Source organism: Danio aesculapii, chromosome 3 (assembly GCF_903798145.1).
Source record: "Danio aesculapii chromosome 3, fDanAes4.1, whole genome shotgun sequence".
NCBI lineage: Eukaryota > Metazoa > Chordata > Actinopteri > Cypriniformes > Danionidae > Danio > Danio aesculapii.
The window spans coordinates 5,345,124-5,366,825 of NC_079437.1; the positions used below are offsets into that span (position 1 = coordinate 5,345,124).

At 33.6% G+C, this 21,702-nt stretch overlaps 1 long non-coding RNA gene across 2 annotated transcripts; it reads right to left on the minus strand.

Annotated features, from left to right (window-relative positions):
* Positions 1 to 782: 782 nt before the first annotated feature.
* Positions 783 to 21,477, minus strand: LOC130220724 (uncharacterized). 2 transcript variants are annotated; one of them, XR_008836222.1, is made up of 5 exons: positions 21,225 to 21,477; positions 20,245 to 20,436; positions 16,906 to 17,093; positions 16,035 to 16,262; positions 783 to 1,208 (listed from the first exon to the last, which is right to left on the minus strand). It is a non-coding gene; the product is annotated as an uncharacterized LOC130220724 (long non-coding RNA). The 2 variants fall into 2 exon arrangements; XR_008836221.1 differs by having other exon boundaries at positions 20,245 to 21,477.
* Between the last annotated feature and the right edge of the window lie 225 nt (positions 21,478 to 21,702).

Here is a 21,702-nt window from a genome sequence, read left to right on the forward strand (position 1 = left end):
TCAGAGAACACCTGAACCCTGGAGAATATCAAAAACATTTATAGTTCCATCCTCCTGCTAATGTAGATGTTGGACTGAAGCAGCTGATATTCATTTACACTGAGGAAGGGCAGAGGGTTGCTGAAGAACCACAGAGATTTCAGCTGCTGTCTGGGCTTTTGACTGCTGAAATACACCTCCCTTTGTTCATGTGTTCTATACTTTTTCCCCGCGTCATTTCATTTTATTACACAGAACTTCATCTGTAAACTAATTAGATTTGTTTCATTTGCATATATGAATTTCTTTGGTTGTTACCAACATCTGGAGAAAAATTCAAGTCAACAGCACCTTTACAAATGTTTTCTGAGAAAAACGAACTGCTATATAAGAAAAACAATCTTGCTGGCAGCCTTCAATTTTTAGTGGAATCAAATGACCACTACAAAGACTAGGTGTTCAAAGTAGACGGCTAAAATGCAAAATATCAAGTTTGTGAAACTACTCTGGAACTAGTATGTTGATTTATGCGTTATGTTGTTCTCATTGTGACTATTAAAGACGTGCTAAAACCATCGTAATATTAATTTGATATTTGGCTGAAAGTGGGAAATCTCTGCAGCTCCTGTAGACAAATGTGCAAAACTGTGAGTGTCTTCAGTATTAGTAAAATGTCTTTTCATTTGTGTTCACAGTATTTGGCGTGTACCTGTTTTTTTTTTTTAATGCTTTGAGAATTGAACAGTTCAGATACTTGGCAAATTTGTTGCAAAATTCAGTGAACAAACTGGTTTGATCACATTTATTCCAACATCCCAAACAAAACAATACAATAACATCATCAAACTGTGATGGTAAACCATTCACACACTCTCTCTTACAAAACCCAGACCCAATTTTATTCATTTATTTAGGGGTTTTCACCTTTATTGACAGGACAGTGAAGATTTACAGACAGGAAATTGTGGGGAGCAGAGATAGGAGAAGGATCGGCAAAAGACCTTGAGCCGGGAATCGAACTCAGGTCGCCCTGAGCACCTGGGCGCTGTGTCGACGCACTAACCACTAGGCTATTGGCACCGACTTAATTATTATTTTTGTTCTTGATTGTGCTGAAGCTGTTTGTGTTCATTAGATGAAGGGAATGTTCTTCATCTTGTTTGTAGAAGCTTCTGTGGTCCTGAACGTTTGGGAACGGATGTCTCTGTCGTGCACCACCTGTAATTTCACTGAGAAGAGGAACATTTCGTTTTAATCAGAAGCCTTTAAATATACTAAATCATTTGGAGAATACGTTTCAATCATTTTCCTTCAGCTTAGTCCAGGGGTGCCCAAACTCAGTCCTGGAGGGCCGGTGTCCTGCCAACTTTATTTCCAACCCCAATCAGACACACCTGGGCTAGCTAATCAAGCTCTTACTAAGCTTTCTAGAAACATCCGTGCAGGTGTGTTGACTTGAGGCAAGTTGTAGTGAAAATCTGCAGGACACCGGCCATCCAGGACCAAGTTTGGACACCCCTGGCTTAGTCCCTTTATTTATCAGGAGTCGCCAGAGTGGAATGAACCGACAACTTTTCCAGCATATTTTTTATGCAGCGGATGCCCTTTCAGCCACAACCCAGTACTGGGAAACACACATACACTCTCACACTCGTACACTAAGGCCAATTTAGTTCATCAATTCCCCTACAGCGCATGTGTTTAGACTGTGGGGGAAACCAGAGCACCCGGAGGAAACCCACGCCAACACGGGGAGAACATGCAAACTCCACACAGAAATGCCAACTGACCCAGCCGGGACTCGATCCAGCAACGTTCTTGCTGTGAGAAGACAGTGCTAGCCACTGAGCAACCATTGGAAGGACATCAACATACTGAAAATTTCAGCAACTTCCCCTTTAACATGGACTTTAAACAATAAAAACATTCTAACCAGTGTTGCCAACTATTTTCAATTAAAAGGCGCTAATCTCTGCTCAAAACGTCGCTAGACTGTTATACAACAATATGCATATTACTGACATCATCATGTCCAGCAGTTATTTTTAATGGTTAATAAAGGGGTATTTCTATTTACACTATGCTTTATATATTCATGTCAGTTTAATTAAATGCATTGCTGTTTGAATATAGTATATCAGTGTAGACGTGTAGTGAATTTGCAGTAATCTCTCAGACTTAATAAACTTCCTTCAGAAGAGCAGGAATGCTACAGTACAGACAGATGAGAGTCTATAAAACCTCCAGTAACACCAAAAAGAAGTCGCTAGATTTGTTTTTTTTTTTAATTTGTCACTCAAAAAGGTCTCTAAAGTCGCTAAGTTGTCAACGCTGACTTTCACAGCCTTCTGTTTGATATTTACGAGAATGCAGTGGACTCTTAGTGAGGACAAGGTTTGGTGTGCGCAGTCTGAAGGTGAAGTGTGGGCAGAGATTGTTTGGTATCAGTGACGTCTGTCCATCCAGCTGCTCCTTGTACTCCTCATACTGCAGGATCGACTCCAGAGACTGAACTACACACATCAACATTAAAGTACACATGAAACCAAAACTAACCATATGACTGTTAGCTCACATCGCTAGCTCTGTAGTGAACAATCTGTGCAGGTCATCAAGAAAATAAAATAGTTTACAAGTGCAATCTAAAATTGAAATCTGAAAATGCACTTCCTGTTTGTGTTCAGTTAAATTCAAACATTACATCAGTCTGAGGTATTGGGCGTGGCTAACATACTTAACCACGCCCCTCCAGCTGTCAGTTTTGACAACAAACAGAAATGGTGAGCAGGAGGAGTCTGTTAGGTTGTAATAACTCTACCCAAACCCTTTTCCTTATCTTTCTGAATGAAACGACCACACTACATCCAATCAGCTTGCAGTAGAAAAAACAAGCCACACCCACTGCTTCGAGGAACTGCATCACAGCTTCCAGTTCATGCAGACTTTAACAAAACACTATCTAGTAGGCATGCACCAATCAGGATTTTTGCAATCGATACAGAGTACCGATTCCTAGTGGTGGGCAAAGCGAGGCTTCATGAAACACTGAAACCGTCGAAGCTTCGAAACCCATCTCTACAGTGACACCTAGTGGTTATTTTTATGTATTGCACTGGAACAACTTCAGCTAAGAACGAGTTGAGAAAATTGAGGTATTAAACCCCACTTTGTAGAGTCGAAACTTCAAGTGATATGGTGGAGTGGTGACAGTTCCTAGTTAGCATGCGGGGATAGTGGGTTCGAGTCCAGGCTGATACAGTTATTTTGAAATGCTTAATATCGGTTTGAAATGCTCTGTTCTTGTATCATTTTGTTTCAACATTGGTCTGACATCCGAATAAACACACCAAAAAAAAAAAAAACATGTCTTGTTTTGGTCATAAAACAGGATTGTTGCTAGATCAGACAGGGTTGTGGTCGGAAGTTAACAAGAATTATTTATATTATTCATTAACTTTCCCATTTTTTGTATTTTACCCAAACATCACAGTACTGTACAAATATTCATTATTGTTTTACAGTGTTACAAAACAGATGCTAAATTGATGGCGCATCAGCAGCTGTATCCTATCGCTACACTATAAAACAGAAAAATTATTAAAATACATGAAACCATGATTTCTGAGTATTTGTACAAGTCGGGATTCGAACCCAAAAGCTATTTGTAGCACAGCAACAACGTGCACACGCACAGCCCACTAGGCTGTATGAGACCGAGAATTATTTTGACCCTGTCAATCAAACACAGATTCGCCAGGTCTCGAAAGGCTGAAATGATTGATGCTTTGAATCGCTTTAGTCACGTGACCAGGTGTTACGATACACTTTAGTCGCGTGACCAGGTGTAACGATACACTTTAGTCGCGTGACCAGGTGTTACGATACACTTTAGTCGCGTGGCCAGGTGTTACGATACACTTTAGTCGCGTGACCAGGTGTTACGAAACACTTTAGTCGCGTGACCAGGTGTTACGATACACTTTAGTCGCGTGACCAGGTGTTACGATACACTTTAGTCGCGTGACCAGGTGTTACGAAACACTTTAGTCACGTGACCAGGTGTTACGAAACACTTTAGTCGCGTGACCAGGTGTTACGAAACACTTTAGTCACGTGACCAGGTGTTACGAAACACTTTAGTCGCGTGACCAGGTGTTACGAAACACTTTAGTCGCGTGACCAGGTGTTACGAAACACTTTAGTCACGTGACCAGGTGTTACGAAACACTTTAGTCACGTGACCAGGTGTTACAATACACTTTAGTCGCGTGACCTGGTGTTACGAAACACTTTAGTCACGTGACCTGGGTGTTTCGGATCATGCTTCGGTGCAGTGTTTCGAAACACTTGCGCTTCGGGATCTCGACACTGTGTCGAAATGGCAGCTTCACGTCAGCCATCACTACCGATTCCTTGTCATGTTGATCGGCAGATACTGAGTACTGATTCTGATGCTTTGAGCTTTATAATGCATAAAGCACACTTTCAGTCCAAGCATGATACTTAAGTGGAGATCTTGCCTTACCTCAGAGAATAAATTAAGGATGCTGCATATAATTCCCTAAACATGTCTCTTATAAGCATTTAGTGTGGTCATGCTCAGAGGCAACTTTACAGAACAAAATAGATAAAACAGATAAAAAAAATTGGTAAGAAAAATCACTAATAAAGAAATCTGGAAACATTGTAAATCATGGAAAAAGAGTTCAACATTGAAGTTAAATGCACACCTATAAATCTGTTACTGTTTTACTAAGAGGAAACATAAACTACGATACGTATGTAGGAGCCATACATTGTAAATTGGCGATTGGCCACAAGGTGTCAGTACCAGACTATATAACTGTGGCTTCACTGCATGGAAGAGAGCGTTGGTAGGAAGCACACAGTTTTTGACCGTAACTTAACGTGACGTGAACTCAACTCAACTCAACATAACAACTTAAGGTAACAGAGAAGTGTGCATATAGATTAAGGAAAAGTGATGAAGTAATTCTGTTGATTGGAAAATAAAGACGTTTTTATTTGCATCTATTTTGCCTACGGACTCTGACTTTACGCGTTAAAAACTTGCTCACTCTACCAACAATAGCGGCAATTGGAAAGCCGCTACACGTATACTACAATAAGTTATATTATTAAATATTCAAGTTAATTTTTAAAATAAAAAATAATTTCCCTAATATTTCCAGCCAGGATTGAATGAACTTGCAATATAGTTGAAAACACAGAACATTCAGTTCTGATATGTTAAAAGATTTCAGTTCTTATGTGTCCTCTGCTTGTAAACAATAGTAATCGGTTCATGAGATCGGCCAGATTAGTGAGTACCAATAGAGTTATGACATGTGATCCGATCTCAAGCTGATCGATCAGTAAATCCCTAATATCTAGTTACAAATTGCTGAATTGCATCAATTTGTTTTAGTTTTATTCGTACATTTTTGAAATACTTATTGTTGTTTTAGAGATTTGGTTGTGTGAATTAAAAGTGATTCTGCTGCAGTGTCTGTCTTTATTTGGGTTTACAACACTACATGACTGTCACATCAGCATCATTTATGCACACATAAGACAACACAACTTCAGATTAAGTTCTACTGTTTTTACACACACCTGTCAATTTGATTATGTTGAATATTTCAGTGTTTTTCTCTTTCAGTCTAATACAAAGACATCCAAAATAAAGGTGTTTATTTCACGTCACGCTTAATGTGTGTCTATGAACTTTATTTACAATACATATTCTCTCAAAATTATTATTTTCTCTTGCACTGAGTCATAAATGTACATTTCAGCAGCTCTTACGGAGACCAAACTAGCTCTATTCTGAAGGATTTTGTAGAAGGATTTGATCGTAAATAATTTGCTTACTTATATTGATTTTATTCAACAATAATCCAAAAATCAGATCATTCATTTTCTGAATTAAAGAGAGATAAAAAAGAAATTCCCCAAATCTAGTCAATTCCATTTGCTCTAATGTGTCGATAAAAATGATTCTTCATCACCCAAGTTCAACTTATGTTTGGATTTTTGTGCTGGAAATGTAGGAGTCCATAATTAAATGAGTCAAAATCATTACATTCTAAAATACCTGTAATACACAAATGACAACTCTTAATGTAATCAATCTGCTGTGGAAGTATAGCTTTAATGATAATTGTATGATATTCATATTCATCAGTTTCTGTCCTTATTTACTCACTTTAAAATGTCCTTATTTACTCACTTTAAAATGTCCTTATTTACTCACTTTAAAATGTCCTTATTTACTCACTTTAAAATGTCCTTATTTACTCACTTTAAAATGTCCTTATTTACTCACTTTAAAATGTCCTTATTTACTCACTTTAAAATGTCCTTATTTACTCACTTTAAATGTCCTTATTTACTCACTTTAAAATGTCCTTATTTACTCACTTTAAAATGTCCTTATTTACTCACTTTAAATGTCCTTATTAACTCACTTTAAAATGTCCTTATTTACTCACTTTAAATGTCCTTATTTACTCACTTAAAATGTCCTTATTTACTCACTTTAAAATGTCCTCATTTACTCACTTTAAAATGTCCTCATTAACTCACTTTAAAATGTCCTTATTTACTCACTTTAAAATGTCCTCATTTACTCACTTTAAAATGTCCTCATTTACTCACTTTAAAATGTCCTCATTTACTCACTTTAAAATGTCCTCATTTACTCACTTTAAAATGTCCTCATTTACTCACTTTAAAATGTCCTCATTTACTCACTTTAAAATGTCCTTATTTACTCACTTTAAATGTCCTTATTTACTCACTTTAAATGTCCTTATTTACTCACTTTAAATGTCCTTATTTACTCACTTTAAAATGTCCTTATTTACTCACTTTAAAATGTCCTCATTTACTCACTTTAAAATGTCCTTATTTACTCACTTTAAAATGTCCTTATTTACTCACTTTAAAATGTCCTTATTTACTCACTTTAAAATGTCCTTATTTACTCACTTTAAAATGTCCTTATTTACTCACTTTAAATGTCCTTATTTACTCACTTTAAAATGTCCTTATTTACTCACTTTAAAATGTCCTTATTTACTCACTTTAAATGTCCTTATTAACTCACTTTAAAATGTCCTTATTTACTCACTTTAAATGTCCTTATTTACTCACTTAAAATGTCCTTATTTACTCACTTTAAAATGTCCTCATTAACTCACTTTAAAATGTCCTTATTTACTCACTTAAAATGTCCTTATTTACTCACTTTAAATGTCCTTATTTACTCACTTTAAATGTCCTCATTTACTCACTTTAAATGTCCTTATTAACTCACTTTAAAATGTCCTTATTTACTCACTTTAAATGTCCTTATTTACTCACTTTAAATGTCCTTATTTACTCACTTTAAATGTCCTTATTTACTCACTTTAAAATGTCCTTATTTACTCACTTTAAAATGTCCTCATTTACTCACTTTAAAATGTCCTCATTTACTCACTTTAAATGTCCTTATTTACTCACTTTAAATGTCCTCATTTACTCACTTTAAAATGTCCTCATTTACTCACTTTAAAATGTCCTCATTTACTCACTTTAAAATGTCCTTATTTACTCACTTTAAATGTCCTTATTTACTCACTTTAAAATGTCCTTATTTACTCACTTTAAATGTCCTCATTTACTCACTTTAAAATGTCCTTATTTACTCACTTTAAAATGTCTTTATTTACTCACTTTAAAATGTCTTTATTTACTCACTTTAAAATGTCCTTATTTACTCACTTTAAAATGTCCTTATTTACTCACTTAAAATGTCCTTATTAACTCACTTTAAAATGTCTTTATTTACTCACTTTAAAATGTCCTTATTTACTCACTTTAAATGTCCTTATTTACTCACTTTAAATGTCCTTATTTACTCACTTTAAAATGTCCTTATTTACTCACTTTAAATGTCCTTATTTACTCACTTTAAAATGTCCTCATTTACTCACTTTAAAATGTCCTCATTTACTCACTTTAAAATGTCCTCATTTACTCACTTTAAATGTCCTTATTTACTCACTTTAAAATGTCTTTATTTACTCACTTTAAAATGTCCTTATTTACTCACTTTAAATGTCCTTATTTACTCACTTTAAAATGTCCTCATTTACTCACTTTAATTGTCCTTATTTACTCACTTTAAATGTCCTTATTTACTCACTTTAAAATGTCCTTATTTACTCACTTTAAAATGTCCTTATTTACTCACTTTATAATGTCCTTATTTACTCACTTTAAAATGTCCTCATTTACTCACTTTAAAATGTCCTCATTTACTCACTTTAAATGTCCTCATTTACTCACTTAAAATGTCCTCATTTACTCACTTAAAATGTCCTCATTTACTCACTTAAAATGTCCTCATTTACTCACTTAACATGTCCTCATTTACTCACTTAAAATGTCCTCATTTACTCACTTTAAAATGTCCTCATTTACTCACTTAAAATGTCCTCATTTACTCACTTTAAAATGTCCTCATTTACTCACTTTAAAATGTCCTCATTTACTCACTTTAAAATGTCCTCATTTACTCACTTTAAAATGTCCTCATTTACTCACTTTAAAATGTCCTCATTTACTCACTTTAAATGTCCTCATTTACTCACTTTAAAATGTCCTCATTTACTCACTTTAAAATGTCCTCATTTACTCACTTTAAATGTCCTCATTAACTCACTTTAAAATGTCCTTATTTACTCACTTTAAATGTCCTTAATTACTCACTTTAAAATGTCCTTATTAACTCACTTTAAAATGTCCTCATTTACTCACTTTAAAATGTCCTCATTTACTCACTTTAAAATGTCCTCATTTACTCACTTTAAAATGTCCTCATTTACTCACTTTAAAATGTCCTCATTTACTCACTTTAAAATGTCCTCATTTACTCACTTTAAAATGTCCTCATTTACTCACTTAAAATGTCCTCATTTACTCACTTTAAAATGTCCTCATTTACTCACTTTAAAATGTCCTCATTTACTCACTTTAAAATGTCCTCATTTACTCACTTTAAAATGTCCTCATTTACTCACTTTAAAATGTCCTCATTTACTCACTTTAAAATGTCCTCATTTACTCACTTTAAAATGTCCTCATTTACTCACTTTAAAATGTCCTCATTTACTCACTTTAAAATGTCCTCATTTACTCACTTTAAAATGTCCTCATTTACTCACTTAAAATGTCCTTATTTACTCACTTTAAAATGTCCTCATTTACTCACTTAAAATGTCCTCATTTACTCACTTAAAATGTCCTCATTTACTCACTTAAAATGTCCTTATTTACTCACTTTAAAATGTCCTTATTTACTCACTTAAAATGTCCTTATTTACTCACTTAAAATGTCCTTATTTACTCACTTAAAATGTCCTTATTTACTCACTTAAAATGTCCTTATTAACTCACTTTAAAATGTCCTTATTTACTCACTTTAAATGTCCTTAATTACTCACTTTAAAATGTCCTTATTAACTCACTTTAAAATGTCCTCATTTACTCACTTTAAAATGTCCTCATTTACTCACTTAAAATGTCCTCATTTACTCACTTTAAAATGTCCTCATTTACTCACTTTAAAATGTCCTCATTTACTCACTTTAAAATGTCCTCATTTACTCACTTTAAAATGTCCTCATTTACTCACTTTAAAATGTCCTCATTTACTCACTTTAAAATGTCCTCATTTACTCACTTTAAAATGTCCTCATTTACTCACTTTAAAATGTCCTCATTTACTCACTTTAAAATGTCCTCATTTACTCACTTTAAAATGTCCTCATTTACTCACTTTAAAATGTCCTCATTTACTCACTTAAAATGTCCTTATTTACTCACTTTAAAATGTCTTTATTTACTCACTTTAAAATGTCCTTATTTACTCACTTTAAAATGTCCTTATTAACTCACTTTAAAATGTCCTTATTTACTCACTTTAAAATGTCCTCATTTACTCACTTAAAATGTCCTTATTTACTCACTTTAAAATGTCCTCATTTACTCACTTAAAATGTCCTCATTTACTCACTTAAAATGTCCTCATTTACTCACTTAAAATGTCCTTATTTACTCACTTTAAAATGTCCTTATTTACTCACTTAAAATGTCCTTATTTACTCACTTAAAATGTCCTTATTTACTCACTTAAAATGTCCTTATTTACTCACTTAAAATGTCCTTATTAACTCACTTTAAAATGTCCTTATTTACTCACTTTAAATGTCCTTAATTACTCACTTTAAAATGTCCTTATTAACTCACTTTAAAATGTCCTCATTTACTCACTTTAAAATGTCCTCATTTACTCACTTTAAAATGTCCTTATTTACTCACTTTAAAATGTCCTCATTTACTCACTTTAAAATGTCCTCATTTACTCACTTTAAAATGTCCTCATTTACTCACTTAAAATGTCCTCATTTACTCACTTAAAATGTCCTCATTTACTCACTTTAAAATGTCCTCATTTACTCACTTTAAAATGTCCTCATTTACTCACTTTAAAATGTCCTCATTTACTCACTTTAAAATGTCCTCATTTACTCACTTTAAAATGTCCTCATTTACTCACTTTAAAATGTCCTCATTTACTCACTTTAAAATGTCCTCATTTACTCACTTAAAATGTCCTTATTTACTCACTTTAAAATGTCCTCATTTACTCACTTAAAATGTCCTTATTTACTCACTTTAAAATGTCCTCATTTACTCACTTAAAATGTCCTCATTTACTCACTTAAAATGTCCTTATTTACTCACTTTAAAATGTCCTTATTTACTCACTTAAAATGTCCTCATTTACTCACTTTAAAATGTCCTTATTTACTCACTTTAAAATGTCCTCATTTACTCACTTTAAAATGTCCTTATTTACTCACTTTAAAATGTCCTCATTTACTCACTTTAAAATGTCCTCATTTACTCACTTTAAAATGTCCTCATTTACTCACTTTAAAATGTCCTCATTTACTCACTTAAAATGTCCTTATTTACTCACTTTAAAATGTCCTCATTTACTCACTTAAAATGTCCTCATTTACTCACTTAAAATGTCCTTATTTACTCACTTTAAAATGTCCTTATTTACTCACTTAAAATGTCCTCATTTACTCACTTTAAAATGTCCTTATTTACTCACTTTAAAATGTCCTCATTTACTCACTTTAAAATGTCCTCATTTACTCACTTTAAAATGTCCTTATTTACTCACTTAAAATGTCCTTATTTACTCACTTAAAATGTCCTTATTTACTCACTTAAAATGTCCTCATTTACTCACTTTAAAATGTCCTTATTTACTCACTTAAAATGTCCTTGTTTACTCACTTAAAATGTCCTTATTTACTCACTTAAAATGTCCTTATTTACTCACTTTAAAATGTCCTTATTTACTCACTTTAAAATGTCCTTATTTACTCACTTTAAAATGTCCTTATTAACTCACTTTAAAATGTCCTTATTTACTCACTTTAAATGTCCTTATTTACTCACTTTAAAATGTCCTTATTTACTCACTTTAAAATGTCCTTATTTACTCACTTAAAATGTCCTTATTTACTCACTTAAAATGTCCTTATTTACTCACTTTAAAATGTCCTTATTTACTCACTTTAAAATGTCCTTATTTACTCACTTTAAATGTCCTTATTAACTCACTTTAAAATGTCCTTATTTACTCACTTTAAAATGTCCTTATTTACTCACTTTAAAATGTCCTCATTTACTCACTTTAAAATGTCCTCATTTACTCACTTTAAAATGTCCTTATTTACTCACTTAAAATGTCCTTATTTACTCACTTTAAAATGTCCTTATTTACTCACTTTAAAATGTCCTTATTTACTCACTTTAAAATGTCCTTATTTACTCACTTTAAAATGTCCTCATTTACTCACTTTAAAATGTCCTCATTTACTCACTTTAAAATGTCCTTATTTACTCACTTTAAAATGTCCTTATTAACTCACTTTAAAATGTCCTTATTTACTCACTTAAAATGTCCTTATTTACTCACTTTAAAATGTCCTTATTTACTCACTTTAAATGTCCTTATTTACTCACTTTAAAATGTCCTTATTTACTCACTTTAAAATGTCCTCATTTACTCACTTTAAAATGTCCTTATTTACTCACTTTAAAATGTCCTTATTTACTCACTTTAAAATGTCCTTATTTACTCACTTAAAAATGTCCTTATTTACTCACTTAAAATGTCCTCATTAACTCACTTTAAAATGTCCTTATTTACTCACTTTAAAATGTCTTTATTTACTCACTTAAAATGTCCTCATTAACTCACTTTAAAATGTCTTTATTTACTCACTTTAAAATGTCCTTATTTACTCACTTTAAAATGTCCTCATTTACTCACTTTAAAATGTCCTCATTTACTCACTTAAAATGTCCTTATTTACTCACTTAAAAATGTCCTTATGTACTCACTTTAAAATGTCCTTATTTACTCACTTTAATGTCCTTATTTACTCACTTAATTGGTTCTAAACTTGTGATTTTTGTTTCTACTTCTGTTGAACATGAAACCAGATATTATGAAGAATGTTGGGGAAAAAACTCATCATCATCCATAAAAGGAAGAAAAAAATACTATTCAAGTCAATAGCTGTTTTTTCCATCACTCTGTCTTTTCCATCACAAATGGTCGTGCCCAACTGAGCCTGGTTTCTCTCAAGGTTTTTTTTCTTCACTTCCGCCTTTAGTGAAGTTTTTTTTCCCTCTCCGCTGTCGCCACTGGCTTGCATGGTTCAGGATCTGTAGAGCTGCGCATCGTTGGATTTGCTCTTCAGTGTTTGGACTCTCAGTAGTGATTATTAAACCACACTGAACTGAGCTAAACTGAACTGAACTTAAACACTACAAACTGAACTACACTGTTCCTATTTACTGTGACCTTTTATGTGAAGCTGCTTTGACACAATCTACATTGTATAAGCGCTATACAAATAAAGGGGAATTGAATTGAATTGAAAAACTCTTCATTTTATCTTAAGAAAAAAAACAGGCTTTAAACAATTCAAGCTTATTTTAGTAAGCTAAAGCTTTTGGTAAAAAACAAACAACATTTCCATTAACTGCAAGAAATATACAAACATCTTTCCATATAAACATAAAACTACCCCTCTTCATTTGCCCAAAAAACTAAACTATGCATGTGTAACTACACATCTAAAGAAAGTTGTGTGAATTCTTCAGTTTTTACTTTTATTTGTTGCAGTTGTTTAGTTTTGGCTTTAGTGTTTGTTCAAATAAATATTTCATATCCTTTTTTACCAAGTTAAAAGTTACAAGAGTTATTGTAAGCAGTGCAAATGCTAAACTGCAAATGTGTGTATATATATTATGTATATATAAATACACATACAGGTATGTGCCAGAAAATTACAATATTGAGGGAAAGTCCATTTATTTCAATAATTTGTTTCAAAAAGTGAAACTTGTGTGTTATATTAGTTCACTACACACACACAGTGAAACATTTCAAGCCATTCAGTTTGAATGATTATGATTAAAGATGATGAAAACTCAAATCCAGTATTTCACAACATTAGATTATCATGATGAAGTTCAACATTGTAGGCTCCCATTGTCTCAATCTGCTAATTAAAGCCTTGAAATGGTCTCAGTGTGGCTTGGTAGGCTTCAGAATCATGGGGAAGACTTCTGACTTGACGGTTGTGGAGAAGACCATCATTGGAACCCTAAATAAGGAAGAAAAGTCTCAAAAGGCAATTGCAAAATAAGCTGGATGCTCAGAGTGCAGTATCTAAGTATATTAATAGGGTGTTAAGAGGAAGGGAAAAATGTGGCTGGAAAAGGTGCACAAGTATGACCGCAGCCTTGAGAGGATTGTCAAGCAAAGGTGACTGAGGCTGGTTCAGCGCATCAAGAACCATACAGATGTCTGCACGACATGGGCGACAGCTGTAGAGTTCCATGCGTCAAGCCACTCCTGAACCAAAAACAGCACTAGAAGCGTCTGTGGTGGGCTAAAGAAAAAAGTACTGGTCTGTTGCCCAGTGGTTCCAAGTCCTCTTTTCAGAGGAAAGCAAATTTTGTATTTCATTTGGAAATTAAGATCCCAGAGTCTGGAGGAAGAGCGGAGAGCGGATTGTCTTTTATCAAGTCCAGTCAACGCAGCTCTGTACCAGGCAGTTTTAGAGCACTTCAAGCTTTTACAGGGTTTCTGCAGGTTTCACCAAGTTAAATTTAAGACATTTTTAAGACCATTATGATTAAATTTTAGCATTATACAGGGCTAAATGCTAAGGAGTTAACATCCCTGTTAAAAAAGATTTTCACTTACCCTATCAAAAATGATTAAAATTTAATAATACAATAATAATAATGTTTTTTTTTATTAGTTTTCAAACATATCATTCACAAACCCTATAAACCTTAACAAGAACAGAACAAAACACAGCTGTCAATCACTTCAGTCTACAATAAAAATCATTGATTAATAAAAGATATTGATCAGGTCAGTATCCTCAGCAGTAAATAAACGGAGAACCTTTAAGCAAATGTTAAGGTAACTAATTAAATGCTATTTTTAAATAAAAATTTTAAAGTTTTATTGAGATGGGGATTGTTGGTGATTGTATTGGTCTTAATGGCCAGATTGGGTAGCTATCCATATCCAAAGGTAAATTAAGACCTGTTAAAAAAGACCTACAACACAACATTTTAGGAGATTTAAAACTTTGTAAGGCCTAAAATTTAGCTTTTGAGATTGAAGACATTTTAAGACCCCGCGGATACCCTGTTTTAGAGATGATGATTTTATTTTCCAGCAGGATCTGCACACAGTGCCAAAGCTACCAGTATCTGGTTTAAGGACCATGGTCTCCCTGTTTTTAATTGGCCAGGAAACTCACTTGACCCTGACACTATTGAAAATCTATGAGCTATTGTCAAGAGAAAGATGAGGGAACAGAGACCCGAAATGCAGACAAGCTGAAATCAAAGCAACTTGGGCTACCATAACAACTCAACCATGTCAAAGGCTGATCGCCTCCATCCCACGCCACCTTGATGCTGTAATTAGTGCAAAACGAGGGCCAACAAAGTACTGAGGACATAATACAGTACATTAATACACTTTCCAGAGGGCCAACATGTGTTTAAGATCCTTTATTTACTGGTCACATTAAATATTCTAATTTTGTGAAATACAATTTCGATTTGAGTTTTACGATTACGATTACGAATTTACGAATTACGATTTGAGTTTTCATCATCTTTAATCGTAATCATTCAAACTGAATGGCTTGAAATGTTTCACTGTGTGTGTAGTGAACTAATATAACACACAAGTTTCACTTTTTGAAACAAATTATTGAAATAAATGAACTTTCCCTCAATATTCAATTTTTTGGGCACACACCTGTATATACGATACAAATTATATACAAATTAAAATATCTATGCAACAACAAGAAGCATTGTATAGTTTTGCTTCTATGTATATGTGTGTATCGCATATAAATAATAAATATACACATATATATTATGTCAAAATAAACTTTTATTTTGGATGTGATTAATCGCATTAATCTTTGTTCGGCACTAATAAAAACGACACTGAAAATAACAAAACCATTAAAAGAAACGAAGTAAAACTGACCTGTAATGTACAGCAAATTTAAAAGTGGTATCAAAATAAAAACTAATAAAAAATGCTAAACTATAACCTTGAACAACTGGAGCAGGAGTAAATAATGGCAGAATTTAAGTCTCAAGGGCAGTGTTTCCCAACCCTGTTCCTGAAGGCACACCAACAGTCCACATTTTCAACCTCTCCCTAATCAAACACACCTAAATCAACTCAGCAGAACATTAGAAGAGACTCCAACACCTGAAGTTAATGGGTCAGATAAGGGAGACATCCAAAATATGTACTGTTGGTGTGCCTCCAGGAACAGGGTTGGGAAACACTGCACTAGGGGAACTATTTCTTTAAAAACCTGAATTTCTGGAGTTATTGTGTGCTCTCCACTCACCCTCATGAGGTTTAAGTTGAGCTCTGGTCTGGTCTTTCCTCAATATTCGGTGTAGCCGGCGGCCTAGCAGCTCTGGAGTTCCAGTCCAAGCAGAGCTGCTGCACTGCGTCCTGATCCAATCACGCTCCACCGTCCTCATGTTCACAGTCACATCTGCTGCTGCCACCATAGAGCACTCAGAGCTGAAGCTACAGCCTGTTTCCTCTGCACTGCGCTCCTCTGAAGAGCCTGAAGGAGGAGACACACGCAGCAAACACTTAATCTGTTCACACTAGACTTTTTACTAAAGATTAAAAAACAGGTGAATTGGATCAATTTAATTGGCCATGGTGTATGAGCGAAAATGTGAGTGTGCATGGGTGTTTTCCAGTACTGGTGTGTGGCTGGAAGGACATCCGCTGTGTAAAACATATGCTGGATAAGTTGGCGGTTCATTCCGCTGTGGCGACCCCTGATAAATAAGGGAGTAAGCTGAAGGAAAATGAATGAATGAAGTCAAAATGAAGAGTGTTTTCCCTTAAGACAAGATAATCTGTCAATAGTGTAGGAGGAATAAACTTTGAGCTGAAAAGTAGCTTCGTTTGATTACCCTGCTGTCAATTTAGCTTGTTTCAAGGCAAAACTCACTTCATTTTGACTCAATATTTCTGAAAATGAAACAATATGTTTACTCGTCTAGAAAAAGCTTCTTAATTGCAGAATTATTAGACTAGAAACAAGACAAACCCCAAGAAAGAGCAGTCATTTTAGCAGTGTGTGTAGTGAGACTGCATGCAGCAGAATGAAACATGAGGAAGGTATTGCTATAAACCATTCTACATGATTAAACATGAAACACTGTTATCAAATCACAGGAAAGAAATAGTCATACTTCAGCAAGAATCAAGGGTGTGTGGTATTTGAGGTAGACCCGTCCGCTGCGCACCGCAGCTACAGCTTCTGCAGAGGAAGATGCCCTGACTGCTTTCCTGAGTCGCCGCATCAACAACCTGCCAACCTCCAAAACCTGCAGGCAGAGCCGGTGGGGTTATCCAGCAGTCGTTTTACACGTGGGAGTTCCTGTAGAAAGAAGCAGAAAACTTAAAGCACTCAATGATTTTTAGTGTTTGTTTTTACTAAAAAGGAGTCGAAACACAATTGGGAAGTTGTTTTTAATAGTTTAATATCCAATAACATTTGTAAAAACAATGAAGTTGACTTAATCTGTTTGTGTTACAACATGAAGGACGTGTGTTGAACTCCGAGGGATCCGCTGAGTTCACACAGTGTAAATTCTGTCATTATTAACTCATGATCCTCCTCGTTTTAAACCCCTCTGCGTTTCTGTCTGTTGAGCACACAATAAGATATTCTGTAGAATGCTGAGGGGACAGCCACTGACTTCAATGGTGTTTTTTGTTCCTACTAAGGGTGCCAACAGCAATTTTTCTTTTCAACATTCTTCAAAATATCTTCTTTTGTGTTCAACAGGAAAAAAGGAAACTCATAAAACGATTTGAACCACTTGAGTGAGACTAAATAAAAATATTATACGATTTTCTAACATTTGAATGTTGTATAATAACTTAAGAAAGTCTTTTGTTCACCAATGCTGAATTTATTAGACAGAAATACAATTCAAATAGTAATATTGGTAAATCTTATTATGAATTTTTTTGTGGAAACAATGATATCATTTAAAAGTATCATTGAAAAATAAGTAGTTTAAATAAATAAATAAATATGTTCATTCACAAAGGACACATTAAATTGTTTAAGTGACAAAGAAATTTCAGGGTTCTTACACCTTTTCCAACTTCAAATTCCAGCACTGTTCAAGCACTTTCAAGGTGCATTTTTAGTTTTTTTCAGCACCTAACAACCACGATAAATGACATTTATATTTGCTGTATGTGCTTTTCACATTTAAATCCATTGTGCTGTTTTAAAACACACAACATGACATTTCAACTTAAATTGTAGAATTCTTTGGAGCAGAGATTTATTGGAATAGATCACCCAAAAACAGTAAAAACAAAAAACACAAGTTCAGTTACTGGATGAAGTATCTTTTTAAGTTTGATCTTCTTCTACCCTAAGTTGATGTCTTAAAAAATGAGCTTACAGTCAGATTGTGTTTGGGTGTAGTACCAAACTTTCATGTCCACTGCTATTCAAAAGCCATGTAACAAATTAAATCCTTATGAGTCAGAGAATATTCCTGCTGCAAATTAATGAACTGTTCCTTTGTCACTTGTTTTGAAAATCAGTCACCAAATATGGAAACTACAGTTTGTAAGCTTCATCAATATTACTTTTTATTATTGTCAATAATACTTTAGGTTAGTACTAAGGTACTGTTTTAACTGTACGGCTAATGTCCCAGCTGTCAAATGGTTTTCGTTATGTGCAAAATGCATTTTAAGCTAAAAGTAAAACTACTCCATAAGATAATGAATAATTATGAAAGCAATGCAAATGCAAATTCAAGCACTTTGTCCAAAATCCAAGCATTTTTCTAACCTTGACAACACTTTATTAGAAATCAAGCATTTTCCAGGATTTCCAGCACCCAGACCAGCCCTGAAATTTATAACGTTACAAAATATTTTATTCTAAATAAATGCTATGGTATTTACAAACTATTATTATTTTCATTATTCTAATCACCATGAAATGTAAAACACATCACTGTTTCCACAATAAAATGAAGTTTTTAGAAGAATGATCATCACTAACAATTGATCAGCAATAACAAATGATCGTAATAGAGAACTCAATCATCATATAAGAATGATTCATTTATTATAATGATTTTTTAAATCTGTTTTATGTAGTGTAGCAGTATAACCAATACAATATTTCAGCCATTTTTCACTGCCAATCATTTAACTTTTCTAATACAATATAGAAAACAAAACACATTGTAAAAATTAAATAAACAAGGTAAATAATAACAATAAAATAATAATTTAAGAAATATTAATAACAAAATTTACACAATTCTGGGAGGGTCAAATATACACTTAATAGTCAAACTCAATATTAAATAATATAAAATCTTTGTTTTTAGTCTGAAAAAAAATACTGAGAGAAAGCTCATTGGTTATGCGAACCTTGTGAATTAAAACCAACTATCATCAGCAATTATGTTGTGTTATTTTTATATAGTATTATTATTTTTTGTGTATATATTCAATCTTACATACTCAGTCCATTTGGTCCAGATATTTCTGAATACATTTATTTGAATGTGAAAGGAAAATAAGAATAATTCATTTCTGTAGGATCGTGCGACACTGAAGATTGGACAGTTTTTTTAGCAGGAAAAGCCAAAATTATATACGTTTAATATGATTGTATATATTTTTAATTCTTTGCCAAAGTCAATAGAAGGTTATGGAAAAAACTAAACATGTGCCATGAAGACATTTTTCAAATCGCCTACTATAACTACATCAAAACCTAACTTTTAATAAGCAATATATGCCAACCCAAGAACTTAATTTGGACATCTTTAAAATTCCAACGTTTTATCTCAGCCAATCCTATTCTACCCTAAACTATCCTATCTTACTCTATCAAAGCATACATCAATAAAAAGTTACTTATTCAGCTTTTTAAAGCTCAAAACATCTTTAAAAATACATTTTTAACTGGCTTTGGGGTCAAACGCTGAAGAATAAAAGTGAATTGAAGCTACACATTTAGAAAGCTTAATGCATGAAGGTGTTTTTCAGCCACCGATAGACTTGTGAATGACTGATGCGACTATCATCAATTTCATGAGGTTGCTTTTACAACCTCAATAATGTAATTCAATCAAAATTCAATCCATTTAATAAGTATAAGAATTTATTTGATTTTTAAAGCACAAAATGAGGTGAAAGACCGTCTGGAGCAGCAGCTGAGCGCTGAATCCCCATTGAAAATACTGTGGTAAAATAAGTGCTCATATTTTAAAGACATAGTGTAAAAATAATAATAATAAATGATATATATATATATATATATATATATATATATATATATGCTTTTTTTTACTTATTTATTTGAAATGTGGCGAATTTACAAGTTCACTTGAAGCACTTGAGCTGGCTTACGCAAAATTAAAAGTCCATAATATCCCCCACTAAATTCACAAGAACTCAAAGGTTACTACAATGTCAAAAACAAAAATTATAGTAAATAACACTGACAACGAAAGACATTAACAGAGGATTGTACTTACCAGATTAAATTGCAGTTTAGGTAGCACGATCGCCTTACAGCAAGAAGGTCGCTGTTTCGAGCCCCGGCTGGGTCAGTGCTCCGGTTTCTCCCACAGTCCAAACACACGAGCTATAGGTGAATGTTGTGTATGTGTGTGAAAGAGTGTGTATGGGTGTAGCCCAGAATTGGGTTGCAGCTGGAAGGGCATCCGCTGTGTAAAACATATGCTGGATAAATTGGCAGTTCATCCCTGAATTATACAGGGACTAAGCCAAAACGAAAATGAATGAATGAATGAATCTCCTTCTGTTTCTCCTCTCAATAAACAACAGATGTCAAAGAAACATCAGTGTCATGAGCAGAGCTGAAGACGGGCCGTGTGGGGACACAAAGTTTAACGCACCTACAGTTTCATTCCGTCTTTTTGGGGTAAAGTTGGTTTTATATGCACAAATTCAGACTTTCTCCTTAATAAAATAATTTCAGAAAAGTATTATTTGCAAATTTTACATAAGGAAATCATATTAGCAGCCACTGACTAGCAAATTAACATTGTTTACAGGCAAATAAATAGTGCTAATGTTGTTTTGAAGTCATACTTGCATGTTATTTCAGACCGAGTATTTAAAGTACCATGGTAAACCATATAGAGAGCATGTCACAAGTTGTCAATGACCGAATGTGCAAATATAAAACCAACTTTGGCTCAATCTGTCTAAAGTTATTGGGGTAAGTTGGTTTTATATTCGCACATTATGACTTTCTCTTTAATAATATACCGTAATTTCAGAAAAGTATTGCTTGCAAATTCTAAATATTAGCACCACGTGACTATCAAAGTACAACATTGTTTACAGTCAATTAAACAGGGTAATGTTGTTTTGAAGTAATACTTGAACGCAATTTCAGACCTAATATTCAAAGTAGCGTGGTAAACGACATAAAGACCGTGTCACTGATCAAAAATGAACAAATGTGCGAATATAAATCCCACTTTACCTCAATATTCCGCCTTTCTGGTCCCGTTTGGTACAAAAAATCCGTTAGCGCGTCAGGATGCTGTAACGTTAAATTAGTTAAAAATTCCGGTCACGCGCCTTAAACACCACAGCTCTTCAACATCGCAAAAAAAATCTGACATGATTAGCAAAAATTGAAATCTTGTACACTACACAACAAAAAAAACACGAGATTAATTTCATTTATTTACCTCTGAAGTGACCACGCGATAAACGCCAAACATCTTTAGCTCAAGCGCAGGCGCTTTCTTGAACGTCTCTGATTGGCTACTGTGAGATCACACGCTCAAGAATCTTGTCAGTGATTGGTGAATATGATCGTCAGGACAAACACAAACAAATACAATAACAAAAAATAAATAATAAGAATCACAGTTATGTGCTACAAACTTCGTACAATAATGGTAATATTTTATTCAGTTCCGTTTCAGATGTTTTTTTATTCTCAGATTTACTAA